This window comes from Syngnathoides biaculeatus, chromosome 21 (assembly GCF_019802595.1).
Source record: "Syngnathoides biaculeatus isolate LvHL_M chromosome 21, ASM1980259v1, whole genome shotgun sequence".
Lineage (NCBI taxonomy): Eukaryota > Metazoa > Chordata > Actinopteri > Syngnathiformes > Syngnathidae > Syngnathoides > Syngnathoides biaculeatus.
Genome location: NC_084660.1, coordinates 1,347,599 through 1,359,366, shown reverse-complemented (window position 1 = coordinate 1,359,366; position 11,768 = coordinate 1,347,599).

Here is an 11,768-nt window from a genome sequence, read left to right as displayed (position 1 = left end):
GGCCTCAGCCACCAACAAAGTTCGGCTAAAGTTCTTCGCCGCCTGAAAGATCGGCTCACGGCCCGCCACCGCCCATTTCGTTAGTCCCGGACGCCGAAGCTAGGCTAAATGCCTCCGCCACCACCAAAGTTCGGCTAAAGTTCTTCGCCACCTGAAAGCTCAGCTCGCGCCCGCCACCGCCCATTTCATTAGTCCCGGACGCCGAAGCTAGGCTAAAGGCCTCAGCCACCACCAAAGTTCGGCTAAAGTTCTTCGTCGCCTGAAAGCTTGGCTCGCAGTCCGCCACCGCCCATTTCGTTAGTCCCGGACGCCGAAGCTAGGCTAAAGGCCTCAGCCACCAACAAAGCTCCGCTAAAGGCCTCCGCCACCTGAAAGCTCGGCTCGCGGTCCGCCACCGCCCATTTCGTTCGCCCCAGACACCGAAGCTCGGCTAAAGGCCTCCGCCGCCGGAGCTCGCTCGTCAGACTCCGCCTCATTCCGCCCGAAGAACCAATCCGAATACTCAACATTAATTCCAGCCACAGGTTCAAATCCGTCTGAAAGTATTCCTCCGTCTTCCCGATCCTCCCTTCAAGGTTCCAGCGTGGCAAACGTCTCCAGAAATGCAAAATCAAAACCTGGTCGGCCGTTTGTACGTCGTGGATAAAACAAATACCTTGGAACATCCGGGAGAGTCTTCAGCAACCCGGATGGTCGTAGAACCACGGGAGGAAACAGGAGGGGCACCGTCGACAGAGTCCCCACCCAAAACCCGAGCCATCTAAATCACTTATCAAACCGGCCTGCGACGTCAATGTGCTAAATCCGTTTCATAAATGTGTGAGAAACAATTTGGGATCCCCCCGAGGGAAGGAAAATCAATTGCAATCTCAAAGTCCTCCGGTTCTTTCAGATCCATTTCCCACCGGAGCGCACTGTACATTATAAAGCGGCGTGACAATGGGATGAAATTTGATTGTATTGTGAACTAATGACTAACCCACCAAGAGCGATGGGGGGGAGGGGGGGGATTGGCGGGGGGTGGGGGTGGGGGCTTAATTCATATATAGGAGAAAGCGCCAGATTGTTATAATCCGGACAACGGCAAATCCAGTTAAACATACATTGAGGGTGCGGATGTGTTTATTTCTGTCTCGGCGCCACAGGGGCCTGACTCCTTTCATCACCGTTCTGGAGCTTGGCAGGACAAATCCCTACAAATTAGCCGGAATTGCGACGGGGTGGGGGGGGGGGGTTGTTGGGGCCTAAAGCATCGGCGGAGGCCACCGTCTCCAGGCTAATCTGTTTATCGCGCTCGGCATTAAAGATGAGGGCCGAGGCATCTGAGCATTTGTCGATATTGAATCAGAAACGTATTTTTTTCTCCTCCCCAACCCCCCACACACCCCCAACTCCTCCCCGGTGCTAGAAAGTCAGCCATGTTTATACATGAAATGCCCACAGAATATTTGCTCTGAAGGGCTTCCTCTGTGAATCACAATAGCCTTCTTAGGGGGGAGGGGGGAGGGGGGGGCAAGGATGGACAAATCTGCTTACTTTGGAGCTTATTGAGCAGAATGAGTCATGCACGGAGATGAAACGTGACTGCAAAGCAAACGGTCACGAGGTACCTCAGTACGGATGGGGAACGTGCTAGAAAGGGAGGCAGGGGAGACTCAAAAGTCCACCGACCATCCGGGGGAGCTGCAGGACTATCCCTCCATTCATTTTCTACCACTTTGCTGGGGAAGTGGCTTCAGCAGGGATACCCGGAATTCCCTTTTCCCCAGCCACTTCTTCCAGCTCTTCCGGAGAGATCCCGAGGCGATCCCAAGCCAGCCGAAAGACGTAGTATCTCCAGCGTGTCCTGGGTCATCCCCGGTTTCTCTTTCCGGTGGGAACACCTCACACCAGGGAGGCATCGAAATCAGATGCCCCAGCCACCTCATCTGGCTCCTCTCAATGCGGAGGAGCAGCGCCTCGACACTGAGCCCCTCCCGGATGACCGAGCGTCTCACCCTCTCTCTAAGGGAGAGCCCGGACAACCTGCGGAGGAAACTCATTTCCCATTTTTGTTCTTTCGGTCACGACCCGCAGCTCATGCCCATAAGTGTGGGTTGGAACGGAGATCGACTGGTAAATTGAGAGTTTTGCCTTCCGACTTAGCTCCCTCTTTACCACAACGGACCGATACAAAGTCCGCATCACTGCAGACGCAAAGACCAGGAGGAGAAATGGAAAATATAGTCTAACTGTTCATTTTCTGCCGCTTTTTGGGGTCTGGTCACGGGGAAAGTGGCTTCAGCAGGGATACCCGGACTTCCCTTTCCCCCAGCCACTTCTTCCAGCTCTTCCGGAGAGATCCCGAGGCGTTACCAAGCCAGCCGAGAGACAAAGTCTCTCCAGTGTGTCCTGAGCCATCCTTGGGGTCTCTTTATGGTGGCACATGCCCGGAATACTTCACCAGGGAGGCATCCAAATCCGGATCAGATGTCCCGGCCACCTCATCTTGCTCCTCTCAATGCAGAGGAGAAGCGACTCGACACTAAGCGCCTCTCTGGTGACCGAGCTTCTCACCCTGAGACACTTCCCAGACTTCCTTTTCCCCAGCCACTTCTCCCAGGTCTTCCGGAGGGATCCCGAGGTGTCCTGGGTCGTCCCCGAGGTCTCTTTCCGGTGGGACGTGCCCAGAACACCTCACATCAGGGAGGTGTTCGGGAGGCATCCGGATCAGATGCCCCAACCACCTCACCTGCCTCCTCTCAACGCAGAGGAAACTCATTTCATCCGCTTGTACCTGGGATCTTGTTCTTTCGGTCTCGACTGACTAACCCTAACCCTAACCGTGATGACGCACTCAAGCCGTGAGGTGAGGCCCGGGCCTCACGTTGTCCAGAACCACGGGGATCGCCGCGGCCACCGCCGCAGGGGCACCGGCGGAATTGGGCACAGGGGAACGGACCGTGCGTTTCCTTCCCGTCCACCAGGATGGAAAGGCTCGGCTTCCCCCTACCTAACCAATGGCGAGGGTAGGAACATAGATCGACTGGTAAATAGAACTCCCCCTGCAGAATGACTATTGACAGGAAAACAATGTACAGCAAGTTGTCAAGTTAAGTGGCGAGATTTAGCGACAGAGATTGAGGCTTCGAGTTCAGCGCCAGCAGAGGATCATCCTGCCTTGTCAATGTCATGAGCTTAACCTCCAGCATGCATTGGATTTCCCTCAGATTCAGGACCAACAAGGTTTCCGGTATATTTGAGCCTTTTGCAGGGGGGAGGGTGTGGGGAGTGTTCCATAGTCAGAACCGCGGATATAACCTGATACTCAAAAGTCGATCGTGTTTGATTTCGCCTCATCCCTGGGACTCAATTCAACTCGAGAACTGTACAACAACTCCGGACGGATTTCTTACGAATTGTGTTTTTTCGCTAGCGCACGGGAATGGCCGCCGTTTCGAAGTGAGATCAATCGCGGCCGACGTCGAGGAACACGTCGCGAGGTGCCGCGTGTCGGGTTTTAGTAGGGCCGGCGTTCTCACGATCGCGTAACGCGTTAATGGAAATTGGAGCAGAGGCGATTTTCAAAGCCGGCGGTTAAGCTTGTTGACATTTTAATCGAAGAACGCCAGACGTGCTCCTCGCAACCCGTAGCTTTGTAGGGAGATGTAAAGGCCGGCAAGTGATTGAAACAGATGTCAGACACCGCCCCCCCCCCTCCCCGTACGTCCTTTCGAGCGCGTTACGAAATGCCACCGACATCACGGACCGCCGTTCAACGCGGCGTTATTGTGCGCCGGATCGCGCCGCCGAGACTATCTTAAAACACGCACCTGCCGTCGCGTGGAGAGCGAGTCCCGCGGGCATTGGAAGTGGACTCGGCACCCTGCTGGGGCTTTGCTAGCTTGCCTCGATAGCTAGAAGGGGGGGTTTGGAAACAAAGCCTCTTGAGGTAAACTAGGGGAATGCGTTTGAACTTATTTGCATCAAAGGTGCTAATTTTCACCTTGGTTTGAAATGAGAATTCAACCAAACTTCGACAAGACCTACAAATCCTCTGAACTGATCTCAGAATCTGTTCCAGGAAACTAGTTGACCTTAGATTCGGTCTATTTTGTACACCCTTCGGGACACGGGGGCTCTCAAGGTGCGTATTTGTTTCAGAGACAACGCAAAAGGGAGACAGAAGGGGAGCCGCCATCAAACGCCGGCACCGCTGTCGGCTTTGAATCGCGCGTGGTGACAAATCCCCTCGAGCGGGCGCGGCAAACCCGCCGCAAATCGACAGCGACGCGAGCATCCCGCCAATTAACAGGAAAGCGATCAAAGCCGATCCGAATGAAAGAACCGGGGCCGACGGTTTCCGACTAATTGCCCGCTGCCGCCGCGTTGACTGATCCTCGACGTGAACGACAAACGGGACGGAGAAACCGCTTCGGCGCGCGGGCAGAAAAAAACCTTTTGCGTAAAGCCTGGTTCGGGGTCAGCCGGCACTGTAATCGCGTCATAAATTGAACTGTCACACAGGAGCCTCCGTAAGCGCTTAAGGTCTACATAAACATTTGCTGTTATGGAGCTCGATAAGCCATACAGGCATGCCGGGGTTGAGGGGGGGGGGGGGGGGGGGATAGCGGAGGTGCCCACCCCCCGCCCCTTCCACCACATGCTCCTGTACTTCACTAACCCCTGCTGGCCTTTATTGCTAATTATAAGATTTAGTCGTAATCCTGCAAAAATCCCAAAATATCAACGCGTCAGCAAACGGGGGGATCCCTCTCCTATACTAGGCAAATGTGCCCCCCAGAACACCCCCCCCCCATCCCCCGTGGCGTAGAATCCCAATAATACGGCCTGGAGGTCGATCTGTTTTGGCTTGACATAGAGTGCAAGGCTGTGGCCTTTCGGCGACCCCACGCGAAGTACCTTAGCCCAACCACCACCCAACCCCCTACCCCGGATCCCCCATTGATCCAGCCTTGATTACTTCAAAAATGGTTCCTCCCAGGAAGTTGAACACAATTCATCACCGTCTCTTGTGTCCCGAGCAAAGGCGGCAGACAACAGCGCAGTCGCTGTCCGCCAAGGTCCTCTACCTAACGACATCCACTTGAAGGTGACGAGAGAAGAAGGTCCTGACCCCCGTAAACCTTGTCGGCGGAGAGCTGTCAATCACCGCCGAGGAGCCGTCGCCCGGCGGTTATCGGCGCGACGAGCCAGACATTGACCGGGGTACTTAACTTCGATCAAGCATCTGCTGCGGGTTGCGGGCGTGACGAGGAGAGGTGGGCGGGGGCGGCGCAGAATCAAATCTGTATCCTTAACTGAGGAGGCGGTGTCGGATGAAGGCTCGGATCTTCAATCGGAGGTCACTTGGACACTATTTCTGGCTCAAAGATCTGTTTCCAGTCGGTGTACAGTTCTCAGTGTCTCATATTTACAGAAGTCGGAGAAGTACTCGCGCTTATGTGCTTCAAAAAAGGATGAAAAACGTAACAAGCCTATTTTCTACCGTTTTTCCGGGTCGGGTCACGGGGGGAAGTAGCTTCAGCGGGCTTCCCTTTCCCCAGCCACTTCTTCCAGCTCTTCCGGAGGGATCCCGAGGCGTTCCCAGGCAAGCCGAGAGACAGTCTCTCAAGTGCGTCCTGGGTCGTCCCCGGGGTCTCTTTCCGGTGGGACATGCCTGGAACACCTCACCAGGGAGGTTTCCGGGAGGCATCCGAATTCGATGCTCAAGGTGCCCCCAGACTTCCCTTTCCCCAGCCACTTCTTCCAGCTCTTCCAGAGGGATCCCGAGGCGTTCCCAGGCAAGCCGAGAGACAGTCTCTCCAGCGCGTCCTGGGTCGTCCCCGGTTTCTCTTTCCTGTGGGACATGCCCGGAACACTTCACCAGGGAGGCATCCGGATCAGATGCCCCAGCCACCTCATCCTCTCAATGCCGGAGGAGAAGCGGCTCGACACTGAGCCCCTTTTTCCCGGATGACCGAGATTGTCACCCTATCTTTAGGGGAGAGGCCGGACACCGTGCGGAAGAAACTCATTTCGGCCGCTTGTATCCGGGATCTTGTTCTTTTGATCACGACCCACAGCTGATGCCTACTGGTGAGGGTAGGAACGTAGATCGACTGGTAGATTGAGAGCTTGGCTTTTCGACTTAGCTCCCTCTTCGACGCTGCACCGATCCGTCTGTCGATCTCCCTCAGTCGGAAAAGGGTGGCGTGCCCTCTCTGGGTCAGAGATGAGATCCTGCCCCAAGTGGAGGAGTCCAAGTGTCTTTGGGTCTTATTCACGAGTGAGTATACAGTAGAAAGTATAAATAAGAAACCAATTTGAGCACAGTGAGTTTGTACATCATTGCAGGTGAGTCGTCAACCAGTCAATCAAGACGCCAGAAAAAAAAAAAAAAAAAAAAAAAATCACCCGGAAAGAGAAAAGAGGATAGAGAAAAGATTTTACTTCAAGGGAAGAACATTTCCACCCCACGATATCCGAGACAGCCCGCAAAAAAAGTATCATTTCAAGTGATGCCAAGTTGAGGCTACCCTGGAGAAACCAGACTGCAGTCAGCTGTCCCAGAAGCCAGCGCAGCGCCAGTAACGCAAAGCCCGCCCGCCCACTGACCTGCATTTCCTGCCTCCCTCTGCACCTGGGATCTTGGCAAAACTACTCTTTAAGTTTGTCCGTGTCCAAACTCAAAGCCGAAGTCAGGGACGCTCTCTGAACGTGGCTTCAAATCTGCGCGAAGCCCTCCGGGCGCTCGAGCGTGGCGGTGATCAGGATAAACGGTCAGAGAACGGCTTGAAAACCGGCTCAAGACAAAAACTGAATCCGAATGAGCTAAGATCGAACGTAGCGTCATTTAAACCATGAAGCTTGGCGGCCGTTCATTTTTAAATACAGAGAGTCGACGTAAGCGACGGATGTTGTCCAAGGTTTTGTTTTTTGGCAGCGGATCACAGCGCCCATCATCCCCCCCTCCCCCTCCCCCGGGCTCCACGGCGACGTTCGGCTCGGGTAATTTCGTTTTCGGCCGGGAGAAGCCAAAATGAGGCGTTGTCACGACGGCACAAGCTATGCCGCCCTCCCCCGGCAATCCGCGGCTACGTTGAGATGCCTCGGCGACGCTATGACAACCGGGTACTGTGAGGAAAGACTGACTGAGACAGAGTTGCCGGAGCTGCTGTCATTTTGAAAGGGCCCTGGCAACTTTTTTTTTTTCAGGGGGGCGGGGGGCTGGGGGTTCGTCTTTAACTACTAATCACCGCTCCAGTCCTTCCTGCTCACCTCGCCTTGTCCCAAAGCCCAGCACAATACATCAACGACTGTCCACACCGCCACCCTGTAATAACTCGCCCATCTCCAGAGACGGATGCCGTCGGAATGCATGACTACTCCTCCCCCCCACCACACCCCCACCCCGCTAATCAATTCCGCAACCGTAGGACAGAAACACGTCAATGTGGAATGAAGACAAACAGCACCAAAAAAAAAAACTTAGGCATCACCACTGAAAAGGAGAAACATGACATCATTAGGCAGCAAGTTAAAGGACATTTTTGTGGGGGAGAGGTAACCGGGGGCGCTCTAAAAATTTGTAGACTTAAACCCCCAGAAAGTCACTCAGTAGTGCCATCTGGAAAACAAAAAAAAAATTGACAAAAAAAACCCACAAAACTGGATTTAATTCTATGACGCACCTCGTACAAAATTCATTAATCCAATTGAGTCCTACTAAATACGCCTAGAAAGAGTACCACAGATGCAGGACAAGGACAGAAGGAGCTACATTTGTGTCTCTGTGGATCTAGAGAAATCCTATGACAGAGTACCAAGAGAGGAACTGTCTGGTGTGGCGGAGAAATATGTTAGAATAGTACAGGACATGAATGAGGGCAGGAGAAAAGCGTTGAGGTGCGCTGCTGGCGTTTCAGAAGAATTTAAAGTGGGGGTGGGGCTGCATCGGGGATCCGCGCTGAGCCCCTTCCTGTTTGCGGTAATAATGGATAGCCTGACAGACGAGGTTAGACTGGAATCCGCTTGGACTATGAGGATATTGTGATCTGCAGTGAAAGCAGGGAGCAGTAGGAAAGATGGAGGTAACCACTGGAAAGGAGAGGAATGAAGATTAGCCGAAGTAAAATGTGAGTGGCAGAAGAGGAGGAAGAATGAAGCTCCAGGGAGAAGAGATGGCGAGGGTGGATGACTTCAAATACCTGGGGTATGAAGAGTGCGGGAAAGAAGTGAAGAAATAGGTCCAAGCGGAGTGGGAACAGTTGGCGAAAGGTGTCTGGTGTTCTATGTGACAGAAGAGTCTCCGCCAGGATGAAGGGAAAAGTTTACAAAACAGTGGTGAGGCCGGCCATGATGTACGGATTAGAGACGGTGGCGCTGAAGAGACAACAGGAACCAGAACTGAAGATGGTGAGGAGGAGGACTGAAGCTCCGGGGAGAAGAGATGGCGAGGCCGGATGACTTCAAATACTTGGGGTATGAAGAGTGTGGTAAAGAAGTGAAGAAACGGGTCCAAGCAGGGTGGAACAGTTGGTGGAAGGTGTCTGGTGTTCTATGTGACAGAAGAGTCTCCGCCAGGATGAAGGAAAGGTTTATAAAACAGTTGTGAGGCCGGCCATGATGTACGGATTAGAGACGGTGGCGCTGAAGAGACAACAGGAACCAGAACTGAAGATGGTGAGGAGGAGGACTGAAGCTCCGGGGAGAAGAGATGGCGAGGCCGGATGACTTCAAATACTTGGGGTATGAAGAGTGTGGTAAAGAAGTGAAGAAACGGGTCCAAGCAGGGTGGAACAGTTGGTGGAAGGTGTCTGGTGTTCTATGTGACAGAAGAGTCTCCGCCAGGATGAAGGGAAAGGTTTATAAAACAGTTGTGAGGCCGGCCATGATGTACGGATTAGAGACGGTGGCGCTGAAGAGACAACAGGAACCAGAACTGAAGCTGCTGAGGTTCTTGCTCGGTGTGAACAGGTTGGATAGGATTAGAATCAAACTCGTTAGAGGAAGAGACAAAGTTGGATGGAAGGAAAAGAAGAAGAAGAAGAGTCCCAACTGGAAGCAGGTTTATGATACTTCCTAATTATGTTCAATTTCATCAATTTCAATTCTACCCAAAAACTCGTCTTTAAGGTGCAGTTTACAAAATGACTTTCATTCGGCTTTACAGTCGGCTAGCCTTTATGTCCCCCTCTGAAAACTACCCTCAGAACCGCAGAACATCGAGGAAAGGGGGGGGGGGGTGTAAAGATGGATGTGATGAGGGAAGACATCAGTCCACAAGCACAATGGCTATAATTAATCATCAAGTGTGCTATTTCTTATCAGGAGATTATTTAGGAGAGAACCAAGATTGGGGGAGGACGGAGGAAGAGGGGGGGGGGGGGGGTGGTTATCTTGGGTTTTGTTCCACTGCAAGCTTTAGATGCAGCCCAGAGAGTGGTGCATTGGATTTATTCCAGTCGAGTAAGAGGGAAGTAACTCATTTTTGGAGACACGGGAAACAATATCAGACCAGCGAGACCAGTAGGCCCAGCTCAAAGCAAATTACGGGACACTTTTAAAACGGGTATAATGAAAAACTACAGGACAGTACCGTTTGGGAACAAACGGGCCGTAAACGTCCGCTATTTACTGCGGTATTTTCAGAATTGCCTGGTCTTTGGTAAAACCCCTCTCTGGATTTTCAGTCGGATTGACGACGAGTGTCTGTCACCCTTAGGTGACCTTTAGGAAGCCTTAATTTGTTTGTGTCTATCACACGGAGGATTTGGGACGGGATGACATGCGTCAAAACCGCTAAGAGGGAGTAACGATCGCGGCAGTTTAATCCTGCGGCCGATCCGGCGTAAGAATTTCTCTCGAAGTGCGGGTACCAGTAAACAAGCGAGGGTCTTTCAATTCCAATCGCTTATCTTGTACACCCTTTCCAACGCGAGGTGGCGCTTGAGTTCCCCCCATCCATACGGGAATCGAGAATCCTGGCTAAGTGGTTCTGAACATCGCGCCGTCCACACGTGGAGACTCCAAAACGTCGAGCTTTTCAGGAAAAACGCTAATACGTCAGCACGCCACAGTCCGTACGGCGAGGACTCCGTTCGCAGGTGGCCGTCGTCACTCGAGCCCCCGACAGATTGGAAGGGAGGAAGTCCGGTCCTGAGAGGGGGCCCCTCCCACTTCTTCCAGGAATAGGAAATACTCAAATGATAGAACGGCCCTTTCCGAAGACAACAGGGTCCTGGCGCTGGGCGTGAGGAGCCATTCATGACCCAACGGGAAAACGGAACTTTCAGCACGACTTTAGTCTCTTCCCCCCACCCCACCCTACCCCACCCCCTTACTAATCTAATCAACCTTTACCAAGGTGTTAAATATCATACTTGGCTGCAGAGGCGACCAGACGGGCTTTCTTCCTTGACAGCGCTCTTTGTTCCTCATCACACTCTATAACCCGACTGACGGCCATTTGTCACTCATCTCCCCCCGGCACAAAGGCTGTCCTTGCCTCGGTGCACCCCCCCCCTCCCCGCCGTGGGTCGACTCACTCTAAATCTTTCAGCAACGACCGGCGACGGAGTCGCGGCTTCCCTTCTCGGCACAGATTCGGACTGACGTAGATAACCACCCCCCCCCCACCCCTGCGGCACTTTTTCGAGCCGTCAGGTGTGCCTCCCACCCTTTGCCGGGTTTTGTGCAAATGGCAGTACATTAAAAAAACAAATAGGGGAGCGAGTGGGGGGGGGGGCGCAGAGGTAGAGATAACGGCGCTGTGAGATCTGCAGATGAGCTGACTGACCAAACGCAAGCGAGGCCGAGGGCAAAATGAGATTCCTAATCCTAAACAACATCCGAACATGCGAGCGTAAGAACACGGGAGCGGCCCTTTTCTTTGCACAAGCCACAAATCGCAAACACAAAGAGACAGCCGGGACAAATGTCAGCCGTGTTTGGCTTCTTCAAAATGCAGATTTATACAGGCTGGGGGGGGGGGACATGATCTAACTTTGGAAGAACAGATGGAGCACCAATCAATTATTAGTCTCCGGTCACTAAAATAAACCTAATTGAAACACGGGGAAACCGCGGCGACGAAAAAATGCCAAGGTATTTTCTAGGACCATGTCTGGAACTAAATACTGCATCTGAAAAAGGTAGGACAAGACCAACAGGTGCAAAATTGATGCTGTTGTAGCCAAGTACGACGGTCGTTATTCCGTATCGAGGTCCAGAAAGTGACGGTATCGGACGGGGGGGGGGGGGGGGGGGGCGCTCCGCGGGTGTTCCGCCGTCAGCGTGGTCGGGTTTTGAGCACAGTTGAAGAGATGACGCGTATCGTGGTGGTGGCGACGTCACACAACGGGCATTCATCGACGACGTTGCTGTCGGGTCGACGCTGATAGTCGGTGAGCCCGAACGGAGTTGCGATAGCGTTGATCTCGCGGGCCGCGGGAGTTGCCATTCGGATTCGGCTACTGGAGGCGAGTAGTCGCCCAAAACGATGTCGGGTCGGACAACTCAGGTTCGCCGAGAGCCTACCGCGCCTGGAGTCCTCTGCATAGCCGGACGGCCGATGAACGTACTCCTCGATATGTCGGACGGTTTTGCGCGACGCTCTGGGCCACGTTTCTTGCCTTAGGATGTCCGGCGAGGTAGCGATTGAATCGCGTATTCCTTCGTGAGCATCACATTGTGCTCGCATACCGGAACGCATTTCGACTCGGCGTGTAGGTACTCGACGGAAGCCATTTTGTGGCAGGCCGTGGCGGTTCGAAGGGCAGTATTCT